The sequence below is a fragment of the Petaurus breviceps genome, unplaced genomic scaffold, assembly GCF_028583685.1.
Source record: "Petaurus breviceps papuanus isolate PSGF00001 unplaced genomic scaffold, PetGlider_PUasm1.0 90919, whole genome shotgun sequence".
Classification (NCBI taxonomy): Eukaryota; Metazoa; Chordata; class Mammalia; order Diprotodontia; family Petauridae; genus Petaurus; species Petaurus breviceps.
Genome location: NW_027187378.1, coordinates 41953736 through 41975789, shown reverse-complemented (window position 1 = coordinate 41975789; position 22054 = coordinate 41953736). Strand labels below are relative to the sequence as shown.

Genomic DNA, 22054 nt, shown 5'->3' with positions numbered 1-22054 from the left:
GAAGGAAGGAAGGAAGGAAGGAAGGAAGGAAGGAAGGAAGGAAGGAACATTTATTAAGTACCTATATGCCATGAACTATATGCTAAGTGCTTTACAAGTATTACCTCATTTGATCCCCATAACAACCCTCTAAAGCAAGTACTAATATTATACCCTTTTTATATTTAACTAAACTGTGACAGAGATGAAGTGACTTGTCCAGGATCATACATCTAGTAAGTATCTGAATTCAGATGTGAACTGAGATCTTCCTGACTCTAGGCCCAGCATTCTATCTACTGTACCACCTAGCTGCCTAATGATAATTAATAACAACAACAATGATAAGGAGAAGGGGCTAGTCCATGTCATGTGAAGATTGGCTGAAGGAACTGAAGATGTGTTAACATGAATAAGAAAAGATTCAAGGGTACTTAATAACTGTCTTTAAGTATTTTAAAGGCTACTATATAAAAAAAGGATTTAATATGTTTTGCTTAACACTAAAGGGCAAAAGCAAAAGCAACAGATGGAAGTGGAACAAAAACAAATTTCTGTTTGGGGTCACAAAGAGCTTCTGCCTCCAGAGTTGGTACATGACCCTTCTTTGGAGTTCTTCAAGCAAATGCTAGATAACTACTTGTCAGACATTCATAGTCAGGGCTCCTTAGAGGCATGAGTTGAATTATATTCCAATTTTCAAATTCTGTGATTCTCTGACAGTCCTGGACCTCATGAAACTTATAGTCTAGAGCAAGGGTGGGGAACCTGCAGCCTCAAGGCCATATGTGGTCCTGTAGGTCCTCGGATGAGGCCTTTTGACTAAGTCCAAGTTCTACAAAACAAATCCTTTTATTAAGGGGATTTGTTCTGTGAAGTTTGGATTCAGTCAAAGGGTCACACTTAAGGACCTAGAGGGCCACACGTGGCCTCAAGGCTACAGGTTCCCCACCCCTGGACTAGCAGATGTTGAAAGCAAAAAACCAATGAGAAATGTATGAGAAATGCAAAAAAAAAAAAAAAACCATGAAACCTGAGGGTAAATAGCATTGCCAAAGTGGGCTTCAAGTAGCATTTCATGAAAATGCAGCATTTAAACTTGTTTTTGAAGGATAAATAGCAATTTAACAGGTGAGAATGGAAAGGAAAGCTATTCCAGGCATAGAGAATAGGGACAGAAAACACAGACAGGTTGAGAATATTCCTTATTTAGCTAGAACACTGGAAAGAAAGGTGAAGCCAAGTGGAAGAAGGCCTTGAATGTCAAACATGGGAAACTGGACTTCATCTTTACTAAGCAATGAACTTCCCCTGAAGATTTATGACTAAAGGAAGGGCACAGGTAAGAAATATAACTATGTGTACATAGATGGACTGGATGAGGGAAGAGAGTGGAGTCAAGTAGATCTCTCAGGGAAACTATTACAATAGTTTAGATGAGTGTCAATGAAGGCAAGGGTCTCTATGATCATGGTGGCAGAGATTAATAGAGAGGAGGGGACAAATATGAAAGGAGCTATAGGTAGAAATACACAACTCAGTTCTGTTGATCAAAAACTCCCATTCTCTTTCTTCCCCCACTGGAATTTGACTGACTCCAATGCAGTTCACTAGAATGGGCAAATACTGAAGCTAAAACTTAAATACAGTGGTCACATAATGAAAAGATGGGACTCATTGAAAAAGGTCCTGATGTTGGGAAAGATTGCAGCAAAAGGAAAAGGGGACGGCAGAGGATGAGATGGATAGATAATGTCATGGAAACAATGAGCATGAGCTTGGACAGACTTCAAGGGATAGTGGAGGATAGAAGGACCTAATGTTCTATGACCCATGGGCTTGTGAAGAGTCAGATATGATTGAACAATTGGACAACAACCACTTAAAGCCTAAAACACCTTTATCCCCTGCTCTAGTGGAGTGTTGGGGTAAGAATGGGGAGACTCGTGTTGATTTTGGAATGAACTCCAGCCCCAAAGCCAGTCTAGATTAGGCTATAGAATTCTTAGCTTCCTTCACAACATCTTTCAGGAACCCCTTCCTACTTAAGGCCTTCTCTAATGCCTTCAGTAAGTGACAAAGTTCTCTCCCACCAACATTTCTTTGTATTACTTTATGTTTATGTATACATGTGTATACACAACATATATGTATATATACATATTGTTAAAGGTAGGCAGTCACTCCACAAGCATTTATTAGGCCCTTACTATGTGCCAGACCTGTGCTAAGGGCTGGCAATACAAAGAAAGTTTGAATTAAAAAAAAACCTCCCTGCTTCAAAGAGCCTGGTTGAGTGTCCACTTAGAGGGCCCACCTTGGATCAAAAGACCAGGGTACCTGTTCACCCCCAATCCATACAGCTTGTGTGAACCTGGACAAGTCACAGCCTCTCGGTTCTTCCAGCACTAAGAATATAACTTTCAGAGCAGGTGTTGATAGTAGAAGGAGTTTGCTCACCAGGAGCTGACTATATCGTTTATATCTTGTGCACATACACACGTTGTCATTCTGCAATACCCCCTGCCCACCCATGGTAGAATGGAAGTTCTTTGATATCAGTGACTGGGTTCATTTCCCTGTGTCTTCATATCTCCAAAACACAGTACATAACCTGGCACCTCACAGGAATTTAATAAATATCGGATTAATCGCATTGGTGACCAGAAGCATCAATAGGGACAGAAAGAGAGAAACCCCAAGTGGGTAAATCTTGAACCATTTACACACAGAGATATCCTATTCCAGTAGCCCATGTTCACAGCTCCTGGGATCCCCTTGATCTTGTGCTGATGAAATTACTCATCTTGCACAGAAGTGATCCACTGGCCACCACAGACTCTCAGAAGATCAAGGAATTCTGCAGCCTGGCACGCCTGCCTGCCTAGCTTCGAGAAAAGACTCAAGGAAGAGGCAAAGAAACCAGTAACTTTTATCTCCTTCAAAGTTGTTTTTCCCCATCGAGTAACACTATTATTTGGGATTGGCAGAAACACCAATGGATTTAATCCAGAGATAAAATAGAGGATATATATGTATTTTTGGTTTTCTTTTTTGAGGGCATTAGGGTTTAGTTTTTTGGGTGCATGGTTTTTTTTCCCCTTTCCCCCCACCCCCACCCCCTGCAATATGTCACTCCCTTTCCCAGCTCTGCTGTGTTCCAACACGCATAAAGCCAAGCCAGTTCCAAGCCAGGCAGCCATGTACCTCCCTTCTCCCCCCCACCTCAAGCCTCTAGGAAGAGTTCTCTCTTTGATTAAACTAGCCCGTCCTCTAGCTACAGGCAACAGAATACAATTTTGTGCAAATGGTTTTCTCAGTCTTCTTCTCCCTAACAGTTCAGTTATTTCCTTGTCGGGGGAAAAAAAAGGAAAGAAGGGGGAAAAAAAACCTCATAACTGAAAGGCCCCCAGATTATGGCTGAACTTTCCCCTGCAAATGAACTCCTGGCCACTGCTGCTTTCTCTTGATAAACCACCATGACAGCAGCTTTATTCTGAGTCTGCTTCCCTGACTCCAGAAGCCTGTTTACCTCTCTCTCTCTGTCTCTATCTCTGTCTCTTTGTCTCTGTCTCTGTCTTTCTCTCTCTGTCTCTCTCTTTAATTCTCCCTCTCATTCTCTCTCTTATTCTCCCTCTCTCTCATTCTCTGTCTCTCTCTCTCTCTCTCTCTCATCCATTCAGGAAACCCCCACCGGAAGCATGAGAGCTCCCTGGGAGTACACACATTTATATAACACCCCTCCCACAGGCCCTGAGAATTCCCCAGATCAAAGTGCTCAACAGCAGGGGCAGGTGTCCATCCTCCTCCACAGGCCCCGATTAATCAAACAGCCTGACTCACAAGGAGATCAAACCAGGCACCCTGCCAGCTGTTGGTTAAAGCTGGCCTTCCAGTTGCCCTCATTAAATTTCCTTCCCCTTTCTTTCCCTGCTGACTCCTGTCCCATGACCATTACTGGATTCTTTTTCTTAGCTCCCTTTCCCTTTTCTCTTTCTCTTTCCATTTTCCTTTCCACCCACATAATTTTTCATCTGCTTCCCCCCCCCTCCTTTCTTTCTCACTCTTTTTTCTTTTTTCATCCTATTTTTTTTGTTTGTTTGTTGGAAGTGTTTCTCTCCCTGTCTCTGAACCGATTCTTCTCTCTCCCTGCCTTCCTCCCAACTCTCCACTCTGACCAGTTTTCTCTAAGGTTCTATGGTCCTGGGTTCAAAGACATGTTTCCTGATTTATTTTGATGAGGCCTTCTGTGGTCTCAATGCCAAGTGACAGGAGTGGGACTTGGAAAGCTGGTTTCCCTAGCACCCAAGGCCAGCCATGAATTTATCCATGTCACAGTCAGATGTCTCTTCTGGTCCTCCCCACTTCCATATACCTTTGACACCTATAGCATCCTGATTACCAGTCAGTGCTGTCTTCAAAGGCCTTTAAAGTATGTTTGAAAATAATAGAATAGTTTTTTCAGGTGTTTTCAAATGCAAGGTACATGAAAGCCAGGAGGATTTTCCTCAAGTTCATATCTGAACCAGATGTACTCCTTCAATACTTGGCTTAGCCAGTATAGACACTCCATTCACCAAAATAGATTGCCACCACTCCTCTGGTAGTGAGCCTCTTTCTGATTAGTTAGGCTGGTCCTCTGTAGACAGACAATTGGTCTCTGGTAGTCCCCACCCCAGTTTCTGATTTGTCCTTGACTCTTCCCTTTCTCTTATACTATCATATCAAATCAATTACTGAGTCTCATCAGTCAGACATGGCTCTAGGATTAGAATCAGGAAGTCCTGAGTTCAAATCCTACCTTAGACACTGTGTGACTTTGGAAAAATCACAACCCTAGGATGAGAATTTAAGTATACCAGAACGATCAAGCTGCATCAACTAACAGAGTGCATATTTTTAATCCATAAGACAAAGAAAAGAGATAGGATGAATATTTTTCATTTCAAAGTAAAACTGTATTTGTGAATGTGTGTGTGTTCATCAGTTTATACGCTTGATCCTTCTAGCATTAGCTTCTCAACCTGATTTTCTTCCTGTGTATATAAGGGGTAAGGAGAATGAGAACTGGCCCATAAGAGTCCAGTCCTTAGAGCATGCTTAGGTTTGCATGCTATGCTCTCCCACCTGGCTGCCATGTGCCCACAAACACATGTAACCTCTGACCCCTTTGTGTTTTTTAGGTGAACAGGAATCATGAGAGATAATGCTCGGGACACTAGTAGGTTCAGGAGAGTCTTCAAAGACAAAGAGGCAGCCAGGGTCACTAGCACAGTCCCACCGTGCCACTGCCGTATGCACTGGAAGAATGAGCCCAGAAAGGTACTACATGGAAAATGGGAAGGATAGGAGGATCTGCTTCATGACAATGCTGTGACGATCGAATGAGATTGTGTGTGGAGAGCATGCTGCACACATTAAAGTGATGTATAAATGCATCATCTTCAGCAGCATTATCATATCCCAACAACAAAACATCACACTGCCCCAACCCTGGCCTCAGCACCCTCACCTAGGCTATACAATACCAAACCAATAGGCGTCTGCATCATCTCCCTTCTCCTATCAGTTTTCCACACAGCAGCTAAGTCAGGATCCCTCAGGATTGGGACAAGGGTGGGGAACCTGTGGCCTCGAGGCCACATGAGGGCCTCTAGGCCCTCAAGTGCAGCCCTTTGACTGAATCCAAGCTTCACAGAACAGATCCCCTTAATAAAAGGATTTGTTCTGTAACACTTGGACTCAGTCAAAAGGCTACACCCCACCCCTGGACTAGGATACACCCCTCCTCAAGAAGTCCTAATGGTACCCCACTACCTCCATAATAAAATAAAAGCATCAAAATCTGTCCCTAGTCAACCTTTCTGGGCTTGTTACATGAATCCCCATCATACCCTCTAAAGTAAAACTAAATTGGCCTAATTGCTGTTCACTGAACAGTCCTTGTGGTCCCATCTCCATATCTTTGCACGTGCCATCCCTCTTTCCTGGCATTCACTGCCTTCTTGTCTACACCTCTAGGAAGTCAAGTGCCACCTCTTATAGGAGACTGATTCCCCTCAGTTACTAATACCTTCCCCATCACACACACATATGCACACTGTGTGCATCATGCATTCCTCCCACCCCCGCCCCAGTGGAATCCTTGAAAGTAGGCATGTTTCTTTGTTTCTATGTTCTTAGTGCCTAGCACAGGGCCTGCTACAGGTTAGATGCTGAATAAATGCTTTGGAATTAAATTGAATTAGCAGAGCTTGGAGAATCTCAGGTCATTGTCATGAGAGGAAGGAGCACCAGGAAAGGCTTTTAGAACTGGTTATGAGCAAAAAATGAAGAGAGAAAATGGAAAACTGGAAGCTACAGCAAAACACAGATACCATCCCCTCCCTCTAACAGGGGAGTTAGTTTGGGGGGGATGGGTTTACACTGGGTTTGGGTTTTGTTTGGGGGTTTTTTTGGCTCCTAAGACAGCCTCCCAATGCAAAGGGCACTGGTCAAGTTACCCAGAGACCTGGGTTCTGATCCTGACTCTTCCATTAACTGTGTGATTGTAAGGCCAGAGCTTCTCTGGACTGGAGCTCCAGAAGAACAGGGACTGTTTTTTTGGTCTTTCTTTTTGTCCCTGTGCTGGGTGCCTGGCACATAGTAGGCTCTTAATAAATGCAAATTGATTGATCTGTAAAAGGAAAGGATTGATTGAAATAATCATTAAGGTCCTCTCCAGCTTTAAGATCCTATAATTAGATATTTCTAAGACCGGATTAGCTTGCTACAGATGTATTCAGACAGATTTACTCAAGTTGTTGAAATAGGATTTTTGTATTTTTTCCCCCTTCCAGACAACAGTAGCTGAAAGGCAATTGGAAACTGAATAGCTATGTGTGTATATACACAGACAGCATATATACACACATGTATACATGCATGTGTATGTATAGATCTATATATGTATACTCATACACAGGCATGTTTATATATAGATATACTCAAACACAGACATGTTTATATAGATTGCACATATGCATATGAGTATATATAATATGAATGTATTGCATGTGCATATATACATACCCAAGAAGGTGCTAACGTATATATGAATGTATACACTATATATGTCATTATGTGTGCACATATGTGCATTGTATGTACAGTCATTTATTCATGTGTATTGTATTAGTATATGTGTATTGCCTTGTGTGTCTGTATACATGTATATGAACATGTGTTTATCTTGTTATATATGTATGTGCATATATACATAAATATGTACATATACATTTATATTTACTTATTTAGTATTATATATTATAATGCCATGAAATAGGGGCAGCTAGAGTGCCAAGCCTGTGACCAATAAGACCTAAGTTCAAATCCAGTCTCAGATACTTACTAGCTGTGTGTCCCTGGGCAAGTCACTTAACCCTCTTTGTCTTAGTTTCCTCATCTGTAAAATGAGCTGGAGAAGGAAATGACAAACCATTGCAGTATCTCTGCCAAGAAAAACCCAAATGGGGTCACAAAGAATCAGACACAACTGATAACAACTGAACAACAACAAAACCATGAAATAATCTTTCTGTCAACAACAGGAAGGGTCTAAATACACCTGCAGCCTGCTAACCCAATGATATAAATCTCTAGTCACAAGGTCTTAGAGCCAGAGGGGATTGGAGATAAATGGCTATTTAGTTCATTCCTCTCAGTTTACAGATGAGAGAACTTGAAACCCATAGAACTGAAGTGACCACACAGTTACTGGCAGAGCCAGGACTAGAATCCAGGTCTCTGGGTCCCATGTCCAATGTTCTCTGCATTACACTACGTTGCCTCAAAAGCCAACTTTAAATATGCGTGTGTGTTTATGTATAGTTAATTTAATAATTTATTATGCTCATTTATTATTGTTTATTATCATTTTATTATTAATTTATAATGTATATTTACATTATATGTATAAATGTATTTAATTTTTTTTTAAATCCACGGTCTTTAAAGTGCTCAGTCATAAGAAACCCCAGAGAGAATTTCTTTTTCAGATAGTTTTAATTGTGTACATAAGAGAAAAATCCTCCCCTCTTTCTTCATCTTTAGAAGGCTGAGAAGCCCAATCACCAGAGGCTTCTGGGTATTTTTTTCTTCTTGCTGCTATAGTTTACCTTCTCCCATTTCACTAGGGCTCTATGATATCTGTCTCTAAGTGGTGGCCTCACCTGCTGGTAGCAACAGCAGTGCCTTGGGTTTTCCACTGGTGTCCTTGTGACTGCCCTGGAGCTGACCTCACCTCTACCTGCCCATGTTTCCCTGACTGAGGATGGGAAGAGCCTGGTTGGATTGGGGGGGGGGGGGGGGGGGGAGAGAAATCATCCATCAACCCCAGCGACAGCAGCAAAGGCCTGAATGGGGGTGAGAGGGGTCAGCCCTGGTCCGCACTTGAGCAGGTCAGAGGGGGGTGGAGGGGATTACAAATTGTTGAGATATCAGTGCCGAGTTTGATTGATGGTGTCGAATAAGGGGGAAGATGAGGGCTTCAATCACCCGCACGTATGCCTTCTTCTACCCCTCCTCTGGCACGGGGACGGACCACTGTTCTCCCATCCTGCGTTGACCTCCTCCAGGAGGGACACTCCCCTCCTCCCACCCCTTCCTTTACTCTTTTTCTCTTGCCTGCTCACAGCCCATCATTCAAACTGCTGCCCCGAAACTGACCTTTTGCAGAGAGCAGCCTGCCTAAAAGAAGCATTTCTTTCTGAAAAAACCTCACTGAGGAATGTTATTAATGCTGGCCAGCCCTCTAGTAAAGGGTTGCAGCCCTTCTCTGCTTTACCTCTTGAGCACTCCATTGGCTCTGTTTGCCTTGGGCAAGAGAGGAAGAGAGCCTGGAGACCAGATTTCCTTAGGGAGGCTTCTGCCCACCCCTCCTGAACCCAGCAGATCCTTTCCTGCCTGGCTCTCTTGGCTGGTTCTAACCAGGGAAATCTTGAGACACACCTTTCTTTCTGTCTCTCTGGGCTTGCTTACCCGTAACATGCACAATCCCTCTAATGGTTACTCCGGTTTCTTTCCCCTCTCTTCCATGTGATTTTTTGTACTTCCTAGGGAGCAGCCAGTGTCTTGGAAGGTTGCTGGGGCCTCTTTCTCAGGGGAAGACCCAACGCCCACTCAGGAGCCATCAAGTCCAGAAAGAACACATGTGAGGTGTGGGGAGAGGCAGGGAGGATTACTTCAGGCTTGATCAGAAGTACAATACCATTCTTCATGACTGAGCTGCTTGTTGGACGGCTTCAGAACCTGGCCATTTCAGTGGGGTTGCTTCTTTGGCGACCACACATGGTGCCCCATCATGCCATTTCAGTCAGTACAATGGAACACAGGAGCTGGATTTTCCAAACCCCTGACATGTCAAGGCATACACCAATGGAAGATGTTTAATAGAATTACTATTAGGCCTCCAAGTTAATGAATCACAACCGTAAGAAATCATGATAATCCAAGAGGAATTAGTGACAGATTAGCTTCAAAGCTGCCATAAAAGTGCCATGATGCTTGCCTAACGGCATGATTAATGCCCACAGCACATAATGGCATTATAATAGAACCTGAGGATGCAAACTGAAGCTTGACAGAAAGCCCCTGTCCACATCCCTTTGGGTGCCTGGGGCAACCCCACCTTGGCTGGTACCTGTGGTTTCCACTAGGAGCATGAGAACGTATTTCCTTGCAAGTTATGGAGCTAACGGCTGCTGGAAACATCCAGAGAGGCACAGGCCCTTGCTGAGAGCCATTTTCTGGGAAGAGGGCAGGGGCAAGTGCCTTACAGATTCTGTCCCTAATCAGGTTATAAATTCCTGGGGGAGATCGAACCTTACTTCCCCTACTGGTTTCGATTCTCCAGGACAATGACACAAGTGCCTTTCACTGTCAAGACCTCACCCTCAGATTCTCGATCAAATAAGGTAGGATGATATAAAGGACAGAGTGCTGAATTGGCTATCAGGTTCTGCCATGTGTAACCTTGGGGGAGCTCAGACCCCCCTCTGGGCCTGTTTCTTCAGTTCCAAAATGAAGGTGATGGAGTAAACTTTCACTAAGGTCTAGGCCAGTTCTAAGGCACACTGAATATTTCCATTAGGCTAGGACTGATCACCATATTTTATCTCACTTATACTTCAAATAGTGAGAATTCCAATACATGGGGCCACATCACAGGATTCATTATTGTGATAGTAATGGCATTTAAAGATTCCCCTGTATTGGCTTGGTTTTCAAATTGATTGTGTTAAAACCCAGAGCTTGTTAATCCCACCTGTGGGATGGACTTGTTGATGTGAAAAGAAAGTCCTGAACTGGGAGGAGCTGGTGAAGTAGATTTGGAGAGACAAGAGAGAGGCAGAAGAACTTTTTGGAAGCAGCACCTCGTGGAGGCAGAGAGAGAGAGACTGAGAAGGATTGCTGGGACCACTTTGAATCGCCCTGGACTTTTGAGACCTGCCCCCTGAGCTGCCAAGGACTGAGGAGACATGGCTGTTTTGCTGGTACTTTGTCTGTCTGTTTTGATGTTGTTTTGCCAGATTTGTCCACTGGTGAAAGACAGTCCTGTTGTTGAAGAAGTCCTGGAACCTGGCTTTTGGCTAAGAAGCCCTGAGACTGTCCTGCAGACAGAGAGTGAATACTGTCCACTGGTGAAGGACAGTGCTGTTGTTGCAGGGGTCTGGAGACTGTCCTGCAGACAGAATGAATACTGTCCACTGGTGAAGGACAGTGCTGTTGTTGCAGGGGTCTGGGAACCTTTCTGTTGGTTCAGAAGCCCTGAAGAAGGATTAACAAGCTCTGGGTTTTAACAGGGGAATCTTTAAATGCCATTACTATCACAGTTATTTGCACTAATTGGAGCTAGCTGTATCCAGGTCAAGAACTGATAGCAACGTAGCTTAGTTCCTTGTTCCTCCCTCAGCCCTTCTCGTATCCTGACCTCCCCGGGTTTTACCTCAGCTTGAAAAATAGTTGAGAAAGGGGAGAGTGGAGTTAAATTATGAGGGGGAGTCCTGGAGCACAATCCAAGATACGGCAGCTGACCCTAAGGAAAATACCTCCACACGAGGCATTACTTGGGCGATTTCATCAATGGTTAGCACTGGCTTAAAGATCATGGTATCGTGGATACAGAGCTGCACAAGCTTTTGGTTCAGACTCCTCCTTTTACATATGGGAAAAATGAGGTCCTCTCTGAACCTTTTAACCTCTCTGATAAAGTGACTTGTCCAAGGTCACATAAGTAGTAAATGTCAAGGATGAGATCTGACTTCTGAATCCAAGTTGTGCTTTTTATTTTTTCACTACAAGAACACTATTATGGAAGGAACACTGCCCAACGAGGCAGGGGCCCCTCTATACCCATTAGTCATGTGGCCTTGGTCAAGTCACTTATGCTACCATCCTCCTCCTGAAGGTGGGTAACTAGACCAGATGCCCTCCCTCTTCCATATCTAAGAGTTTGGATTCTACAGCTTTGAGAACTTCCTTTCTGCAGATTCCCACCATCTGTCCCCTTTATCATAAATATGAAGATAATTAGCACTACCCTCAGACCCAACAGGGATTCTCTGAGCCACTTTTGTCTTCATAATGTTGAATAAATTCTCCCCCAGGGCCATGAACCAATATCCTGGCAGGCAAATAGCTCCCACACTGATTAACTAAGTCATTGAGGGGAAAAAATAGTCTTATAGAACCTACACTCCCCAGGAGACCTTCTGGTGGCCGGTTCCCATCAGACATCAGGTTGCCCATTAATAAACACTGAGTGAGAGAGATACAATCTTTCCCTCTAAAAACCCTACAGGTTCCAATATTAATTGGATTTTTTAGGCACTACAGATTTGTTTTGATTTGGCTTTTTGGTGAAGTGGAAAGAGCCCTGGATTTGGAGTCAAAGTTCCTGGGTTCAAGTCCTGATTCTGTGACCTTGGGCAAGTCACTTAACCTCAATGGGTTTCATTTGCCTCATCTCTTAAATGAAATCAGACACCAAGATCTCTTCCAGCTCTAAATCTAATGTAGCATGAAAAGTGAATGCTTTGTGTACATACCTGTCTACACCTTTTCACTCATATTTAACCTGGACTATCTGAAGAATTTAAGTTCCCAGGGAGCCAAATCTTTAATATTTAGCCAATTTTTAAATCCTTTAGTTTTCTATTCTAATTTAGCATACAATAACCAGAAAAGATGAAATAATCACTAGTGATGACAATGATGAGCTAAATTACTACTGACAATTCAAGTTTCATTTTAGGAAATACCCTAAAGAAATTCTGTCATGAAACATGGCATCCTGGAGAAAATGGGGATGGGGGAGAACATGAAATGGGTAATGGCTATTTATTATTAACCCAGCTATGTTGTACACTCTTTACAGTAGGCTTCCTCCTATCCATCAATGTGGAATGGAGTTGACTTTGGATGCTCAAAAGCCTTGCAAGTGAAGTAAGCAGTATCACAGAATTCACCTCAAGAGCAAAAACTCTGACTGATTCTATGGAGCTGAAGAGTAGAAATGCTATTTCTGCTACTAAAGGGCAAAAACTTCAATAGAAAAGGGACTCATCATCAGTAAGCTGACCATGAAGCAATGAATTCTGTGAGAAGAAAAAGTGGATGTAGCCCCATAGCCCAACTAGGCAAGGAGGGCCACTCCTGATTGGCTGAGGATATGGCACCATTTTTTTAAGCAGTCTTTAATGACCTCCCTTATGCAGGGAGCATAACCAAAACAGGACAAAGGGGGCTAGGGGAACAAATTATCTTTCTGGCTGTGGAGGGACAATACAGATGGACCATCCCCAGCAGGCAGCCCCAGGGTCATAATTAGAATATATCCAGAAGCATAGAAGTTTGAGGAACCTGATTCGAGTTCTATTAGAGTTTGGGAAGTATATCTAGCTTAAAGTCAGGCAGATTTAGTAAGTGTATAAACTACCCAGTTATTGCACAAGGTAGATCAATTTCTTTTTAGCATCCTAAGTAGAGAATAATCTTTTATCATTTACAATCATGTACACATTTATAAATTGCAACTTTTTCCTTTCCTCTACTAGAGTCTTAACTCTACCAAGAGCAGGGCATATAATAATGTCTTAACTTTCCTTAATGACAATTGCATCCTTCTAAAGTAAAGGAACCCAAAAAGGAAAATGCTATTCTGGATCTAATTTTCAAGAACACAAAGGAACTACTAATTGCCTCAGAAATGGTGGGAACTTCTAGCAGGAGATGAAGGTCAGATATAATCTAAACATAAACCCTAGATTTTAGGAGAAAGCATTTGAAAGTATCAAGAAAAAGGATACATAAGAGACCATGACCTAAAATACCATAAAGCAAGTCAACCTGGGAAGGATAAGAATCTTCAAGAATGATACAAAGAGAAACAATTCTCATTAGAAGAATAGGAAATAGTTGTCCAAAGAGAATAATGGAGTTGGAGAGAGAACTCGTCAAACAATTTCGTTTTTTGTTTTTTTGGTTTTTTTGCTGTTTGGAGGGGGAAAATAGAGAAATTGGGGTTGTGACTTGCCCAAAGTCACAAGGCTAGTTTTTGTGTAAGTGTCTGAGGCCGGATTTGAACTCAGGTCCTCCTGACTCCAGGGCCAGTGCTCTATTGACTGTGCCACCTAGTCACCCCAAAAACAATTTCAATATTAAAAAATATGCCCCCAAAACTGGAAGCAAGGATTGGCCAAGAAGATTGAATATAAAACCATAGCATAGTCCTTTAAGTATAATGTCAAATTCCAAAGAAAGGGTGATGTTGATGATGAAAGGAAAGATTCCTAAAGATGTTTGTTTGGCAATTTGGGGGAAAAGGAGATGAATCGGATAAGGGATGCAGTTGGTGCTCCTGATAGATGGGATGATGATAACGAACCTTGGAGGGAAAATAGAGTTTTTACACTCTTATTTTGCTTACTTTTCTCTCTGCCAAAAAGAATAATCTTTGGACTGGAAAGGATGATATAAAAATAGGTGACAGAGAGTACATAAGATAATTATAGAGATCATAAGAAAGCCCCTGGTAGTCCTTGATAAGTTCAAGTCACCTGGCCCTGATGAATTACATCCTAGGGGAACTAAAAGAATTAGCAGTAGTGATTATTGAACCACTATTAGGAATCTCCAAAAGATCTCTACAAATGAGTTACTACAAGAGTGAAGGACACATGTTGTTCTTACTTCTTTTCAATGGAGACTTCAAACTATAAGCCAGTGAGTTTGACTTGGATCCCTAGGAAAATTCTAGAACATGAATATAAAGGATGGTAACTGATTCTCTAGAAAAGGAAACAGCAATCACAAAGAAATAGCAGGGCAATATCAAGAAGAGGTATGTTCGATTGACAAGGTCACTGGATTGCTATCACTAGAGTTTACTCCAATTTTAGCAAAGCATTTGACAGAGTAACGTACACCAATATTGAGAACAAGAGGGAGAGATGAAAGCCAGGCAATATAGTACACTAAGGTAGACTCAAAACTGCTTAAATAGTCATACCTAAAGGGTGGTAATGAATGTATTATTCCATATCAACTCTCTAGTGGAATACCCACTGTGCTTGACACTGTGCTGTTCAACATTTTTATCATTCATTTGGAAGAAAGGCATATTTTATGTTTTATCAGATTTGCAAGTTTATCAGATTTGAAGATGACATAGCTAAAAGACTGAATGGCAGTCAGGATCCAAAAGATCCTGAGAAGGAAGGAAACAAGCATTTATTAAACTCCTACTACATGCTAGGTACCATGCTTTACAATTATTATCTCATTTGGTCTTCATAACAACCCTGGGAGGTAGGTGCTATTATTATCCCCACTTTATAGTTAAGAAAACTAAAGCAAAAGATAAGTGACTTGTCCAAGGTCATACATCCAATAAGTATGTGAGGCACTTACTGGACTAAGGTCTTCCTAATTCTAGGTCCAGTGCTCTATCCACTGTGACTAGAACTCTGGGATAAACTGGATGAAATTTTACTAGAAATAAGGGGCAGCTAGGTTTTGTAGTAGATAGAGCACTGACCCTGGAGTCAGGATGACCTGAATTCAAATCCGACCTCAAACAATTAATACTTACTAGCTACATGAACATGGGCAAGTCACTTAATACTGAGGAGGAGGAGGAGGAGGAGGAGGAGAAGGAGGAGGAGGAGGAGGAGGAGGAGGAGGAGAAGGAGAAGAAGAAGAAGAAGAAGAAGAAGAAGAAGAAGAAGAAGAAGAAGAAGAAGAAGAAGAAGAAGAAGAAATAAGTTTAAAGTCTTACATTTGAGTTAAAAATCAATTTCACAAGTATTAGATGAGAGATGCAAGGTAGCAGTTTGTATGAAAAAGATCTGAAGTTCTTAGTGGACTAATGCCCAATATGAGTCAATGATGTGATTTGGCACATAATAAAGCAAATATAATATTAGATTGCATTAAGAAAGGCACAGTATCAGGGTCAGCTAGGTAGCGTGATGGATAGAGCACTGGCCCTGGTGTCAGGAGGACCTGAGTTGTAATCTGGTCTCAGAACTGATCTTCAGGACAGGCCTTGGATCACAAGATTTTAAACTGGGAACCTTAGAGATTATCTAACCTAGGAGTGTCAAACTCAGTTAGAAACAGGAACCATTAAACTTACATAAGGATTCATGTGGGCTACATATTGACTCAGAAAACCATATTTTAATGTTTTATTATATTTTAATTTATTTTGTTAGATATTTCCCCCATTACATTTTAATCTAGGCTCAGCTGCACTCAGGAGTGCTGTGGACCACATGTAGCCCACATGTGACTGACGTCTCTGAGTACCACCCATTCTTTTTGGAGATGAGCAAATCTGAGCCCAAAGGAGGGGAGAGCACACAGCTCAAGATCCCACAGCATCATGTTAACAGAACCAGGACTTCAAAGCCAGGTCTTCTGACTCCAGATGTACAATGACCTTATGTCTTTCTATGTCATGGCCCATGTGCAGAGAAGCATTCTGATGGTTGAATGGACCAGTTATTCCTTCTCCTTCCCCCCTCCATCCTGTCAGTCTACCTATCCCTAATACCTGAGCATGGAATCCTTTGGCCTCAAACAAGTATAAACATAGTTTCTGCTCCCAAAAAGCAAACATCCCACCCCCTGAATCACTAGATTGATCAGAATGGGCTGTGGTGCATTATTAAATGTAATTGTGGGGGGTTTTAGGATGTTAATTTTTCAAGGAAGAAAGTAATGGAAGTCAGGATAAGAAGGTTAAACAAGGATTTTACACAAGGTATTGTTTATTTGGAATAACAACTGTAAAGGATGAAATTGTCAGGAAACTGGGAATTTCTAGAGAACTGTGGGTGGAAAATAATATCATCCCTCGGGGCATATGTGGCCTAGTAATAATAATAATAATAATAATGTTGTTGTTGTTCAATTGTTTCAGACGTGTCTGACTCTTCATAACCTAATTTGGGGCTTGTTTGTTTTTTTGTTTTTGGCAAAGACACTGAAGTGGTTTGCCATTTCCTTCTCCAGTTCATTTTGTAGATGAAGAAACTGAGGCAAACACAATGAAGTGACTTGCCCAGGGTCACACAGCTTGCAAGTATCTGAGGTCAGATTTCAATTCATGAAGATGAGCTAATACCATGTTTCCCCAATAATAAGACACTGTCTTATTATATTTTTTTGGACAGAAAAACACCAGAGGGCTTATTTTCAGGGGAGGGCTTATTTTAATGAACATTGACAGCAATTTTAATAAACAGGTAAATGTGAACAAAAAAATGTACCAGCAAGCAAATCACTGGGGAAGAACAGGATGATGCGCTCACTGCTACAGCTCTGACTGGATGCAGCTCGGAGCGCGGCGTGCGTTTCACGGGGGTGAGGGGGGACGGTCCATACAGAGGGTACCGTAATGTACCGTAATGTAGTGTATAGCGCAGGGGATCACCTTCACTACAGTAGCAATCTCAATAGGGCTTATTTTCGGGGGAGGGCTTATTTTAGAGGAATCTTACACAGTATGGGGAGGGCTTATTTTCGGGATAGGTCTTATCGGGGAAACATGGTATTAGTAATGATAAAAGATGAGTAATAGCTAACATTTATATAGCATTTAAAGTTCTGTAAAGCACTTTAAATTTTTATCTTATTTGACCTGTAAAACAACCTTTGATGTAGGTGCTATTGTTGACCCCATTTAACAGATGAAGAAAAGGTCAGATAACGGTTAAATGACTTGCCCAGGGTCACAAAGCTAGTAAGCGTCTCAGGATTTGAAATAGGGTCTTCCTGACTAAAATTCTACCTACTGGGACCCTTCAAAAGTTTGAAAGTCATTACAAAAATCCTCCTTTCACATTTTTATATATGAGAAATCCAGGGAGCCCAGCAAATTAGTCTTCCTTTCCAAGCCTCTATTTTATTCACTGATTCATGAACATGCTGACTACCACCCAGGAGTCAATCCATTCTCTTCTTTCCCTGGCCTCCTAGAAGCTCCATTCACAGCCCTTAGGGCCTCCTCCCAAGCACATGTTCTGAGTTGATCTTCCCTATTGGCTGTACCCTAGCTCTTGGATCTGTTCCAGAGCTGGTAATAAAGTAAGGATAAGGTCATTAAAGTCCAGGAAATTTCTGTTAGCAGAGTCCAAGGCATTTGCTGAGTTGGGTCTCAGGTGCCTGAGAAGAACAGTTTTGACTTAAAGCCAAGGGATGGAACCTGGATGCTAGAAAGGAAACAGGACCAAAGGAACTGAGAAAGCTGTCTCAGCCTTGGATTCCAGGGGGTGAAAGAAGAGTAAATAAGGCAAAGAGGAGAGTGATTCCAAGGCCTGAAAGGAAACAACCCCCTTCATAGGAGCATAGATTCAGAGCTGGAAGGGACATTAGAAGCCAACCAGTCCCACCTGTTTATTTCACAGATGAGGAAATCAAGGCTCACTTGGCCAAAGTCACATGGCTTGTAAGTGTCCGAGGGAGAATTTGTAACTAGCTCTTCCTAACTCCAAGGCCAGTGACCAACCTACTACTATGTCATGCCACCACTAAGTTGAAAGATGTGAATAGGAAAGGCCGAGGAAGAACTCATAAAACAACATAGGAGGAACTCATAAAATAATTTAAGATTCTGCTAACTCAACTGAACCATATAAAGCTGTCTACCTGCAACTTCCCTAAATCACAAAATGGTTACTTGAGAAGGTTGTTACCTTAGAGACCAGTTCTTTAGTCCTACCTCCTCATAACTCTATTACTAGAAGGGACCTCAGGGGCCATCTGGTCCAATCCCTTCACTTTACAGAAAGGAAACTGAGTCCCAGAGAGAGGAAGCAACTTGTGCAAAGTCACACAGTCAATAAGTGACAGAACTGGGACTAGAATCCAAGTCCTGTGACTGCCAGTCCCAGTGCTCAAATCTGTATATAGCCTGTACCCTGAGATTCCCTCACACTGCAACAAAAATAGTTTGGGTAGCTTAAAATAGCTGACTATGTGTATTATGCTACAGTGCACAGGATAGGGAACGAATAATACAGACATGAAAAGGGCAAGGCCACAAGTACTAGGAGCTTCGTATTTGAAGAAAAACTCTACTCTCTCCTCCCACTCATACTTTGTCCTCTGACCCTTAATGCTCTGGGTAATGAGCATAGAAAGGCACCCAAGGGAAGCGATGGTAAGATGCTGGCTGGGGAGCCTTCTGGTTGCCCTGCCTTCCCCCTTTTTAAAAACATAGCTGGGTTGGTTCCATGGTCCAGATGTGGCTCCTTGTTTCCTTGGAGATCTGGTAATTGTCCAAGGCAACCTCACTAAGAAAGAAGCAAAACCAGAGACAGGATATACCCTCTGTCTGTTTGGCCTTAGCTAACAACCAGGTCTTGACCTAGGTACTCACTAGAGTTCCTGAATCCTGCCTCATGATTTTGTAAAGTGAATTTAAAAGCCTATGTTATCTCTGACCTTTTGATCTAAGGCCCCTTCTAACTCTAACATCTTCTGACCTATGATGATTGATCCTACAATATCATCAGTTATCCCACAAAAGGCCTCCTGTTAAGAGAGTTGCTTCCATAGGTCCAGATTGGGAGAGGCTCTTAAATGTAAAAAACCAATGAAGAGGCTTTCAAAAAACCACTGAACTGTCCACAGACTGAGAAAGAAGCTTTGGGAGCAATGCTGCACTTTATTTTCAATATAATAAAGAAAACAATAATCTCATTAGGAAGTACTTGTGAGACTAGTTAGGCTTTGAGAAATTGGCTTTGGGGTGTTAGAAAGGCAGAAAAAGAGCACAGACCAAGTTCCCACTAGGGAAGAAGTTTGTTTATTCTGAAGTCAAACTCAGAATCCCAATGGTTTTGAATAGCCCCCTAGGCAGAGAGATATATCTGTTTGGGAAAGGGCCTGCTTCTGCAAATGGGCTTTAATGTGCACATTTACTTAATGTGTCACCCATCTTTCCTCACTATAGAGTCCCACATAAGGTGCCTCATTTTGGGGTAAAGATCATCCAGTGCCAAAAAACCATACTCAAGTTCTGGCAGATTCTATTAACCTAGAAACCCTTGTCACATGGGCCCAGCTAGAGACTTTAGGCATCTATCATTCAAGCACAAACCAAGCTAAATATGGCAGGGCTTATCACCAGAAGAAGTCTGGTCATCTAGCGATAAAATATTTTGACCATAGTCACTCATGAAATCATCCTCTGACGTGTGAAAAGGCTGTGATCTGCATTGGTGAAGGGCAGCATTGGGGAACCCGTTGCCTTGAGGCAACATTTGGCCCTCTAGGTCTTTAAATTCTCTACTTCAAGGGCCTCCAGTAGCATGGCCTCAAGGCCCAAGGTTTTCCCCCCCCCCCCCCCACCCCACCACCACCCACCAACCCCCCTCCCCCCCCACACCTCTACCCCACCCATCAAAGGAGTAGAATCACAGACTCCTGAAGGTTTGAAGTATTTTCATTTTGTCTGTTGATAGCAAGCCTGCAACTGGGGCTGATCAAAAGTATAAAGTAGGGGAGGCTAGGTGGCGCAGTGAGTAAAGCACTGGCCCCAGAGTCAGGAGGACCCAAGTTTGGTTCTGGACTCAGACACTTAACACCCACACAATAAAAACTAGCCGTGTAACCTTGGGCAAGTTACCTAACCCCAATTGCCCTCCAAAAAAAAAAAGTATAAATTAGAGGGGGTAAAAGGAAAAGGTAATAGCAATCATTTTCCTGAGTTAAAAATTAATATTGTTAAAGGACCCTTCAAACATAGGGCTTCTTAACCTTTTTGTTTTTCATGGAATCCTTTGGCAATCTGGTGAAGTTTATATACCCCCTTCTAAGAATAATGTTTGTTTTTTTATTTGTAAAATACATGGGATTTCAAAGGAAATCAAATATATTGAAATACAATATCAAAATAGTCTTTAAAAAAAAACAGGTCCATAGACTTGTTAAGAAACTGCCTTAGAAAGAGCACAGAAGGCAAAGTTCTTAATTATCTGAGTCCTAGAGAAGGACAGAATGGAAAAAGCACCCATCTCGGGTCAAAGAAGCTGACATTACCTGTGTGACTGAGCAAATCACTCAATCTCTCTAAATTTCCTTATCTGAAAAGTATGTGAGAGGACTGGACTGGAAGGTCTATGGAGTGCCTTCATGTTCTAGATCTATGATTCTACATGTAAATGTTTCTCTGGAAATAGATTCATAGACTCTCAGGAATTAAAATGGTCAAATATCATAATAAAATAGTGTCTCACTAGTCTCGATGCCTTGTGTAAACTTGACTATATTAAGCATCTTTAGAACATATTCTATGTTATTGGTCCCCTTAGCTGTCTAGAAAACATTTTCTAACTCTGAGGTATAACAATTGAATTAATAGAAGGTCTAACTAACATGACAGAAAAGGAAAATGACAAATATTGGAGAGAAAGTGGAAAAATTGAGATACTAATGCATTGTTGATGGAGTTGTGAACTGATCCAACCATTCTGAAGAGCAATTTTTAACTATGGCCAAAGGACTATAAAACTGTGCATAGACTTTAAACAAAAAAGAAAGAAAGAAAGAAAAAGGACCTATATGTACAAAAATATTTATAGCAGCTCTTTTTAGTGGTAAAAATTAGAAATTGAGAGTATACCTATCAATTGGGGAATGACTGAACAAGTTATGGTATATGATTGTGATGGAATACTATTGTATTATAAGAAATGAAGAGGGGGCACGTGGCCGGTGCCTGGTCCGGAGCCAGGACACCTGAAATGGCTGGAGCTGCTCAAATGCGGCTGGTGCCCTTGTGCCAGCCCGGGAAGTGGTGTGTGGAGACCCTGCTATCTACCTTGACTTTGTTCATCAGAAATCAGACGCAAAAATTGGTGTAGCTACTCAGAACTGCTACAAAGTGGCCAAGGGTGCATTTACTGGGGAGATCAGCCCTGCTGTGATTAAGGACTGTGGGGCCAACTGGGTGATCCTTGGACATTCTGAAAGGAGACATATCTTTGGGGAGTCAGATGAGCTCATTGGGAAGAAGGTAGCCCATGCTTTGTCAGCAGGCCCAGGCGTGATTGCCTCTATTCATGAGAAATTGGATGAAAGGGAAGCTGGAATCACTGAGAAGGTTGTTTTTGACCAGACCAAGGCCATTGCAGATAACACAAAGGACTGGTGCAAAGTTGTTCTAGCCTATGAACCAGTCTGGGCTATTGGTACTGGCAAGACAGTTACACCCCAGCAGGCCCAGGAGATACATGAGAAGCTTCGGTGCTGGCTTAAGACCCATGTCTCAGAACCTGTATCACAGTCTACCAGGATCATTTATGGAGGCTCTGTGACCAGGGCCAATTGTAAGGATCTGGCCTGCCAGCCTGATGTGCATGGCTCCCTGGTGGGTGGAGCTTCTCTTAAGCCTGAATTCCTGGACATCATCCAAGCTAAAAGCTGAATCCTTCATGTGGCCTTCTGACTCCCTTACATGCTGAGCTGGGACAAGGCTACACAAGTCTGGTTTACCATGTGATTGTGATGCTGATTCCCCCCCCCC

At 42.3% G+C, this 22054-nt stretch overlaps 1 pseudogene; it reads left to right on the top strand.

Moving 5' to 3' along the window:
• Nucleotides 1-18758: 18758 nt before the first annotated feature.
• LOC138151740 (triosephosphate isomerase pseudogene) lies at nt 18759-21955 on the top strand (annotated as a pseudogene).
• Nucleotides 21956-22054: the final 99 nt, after the last annotated feature.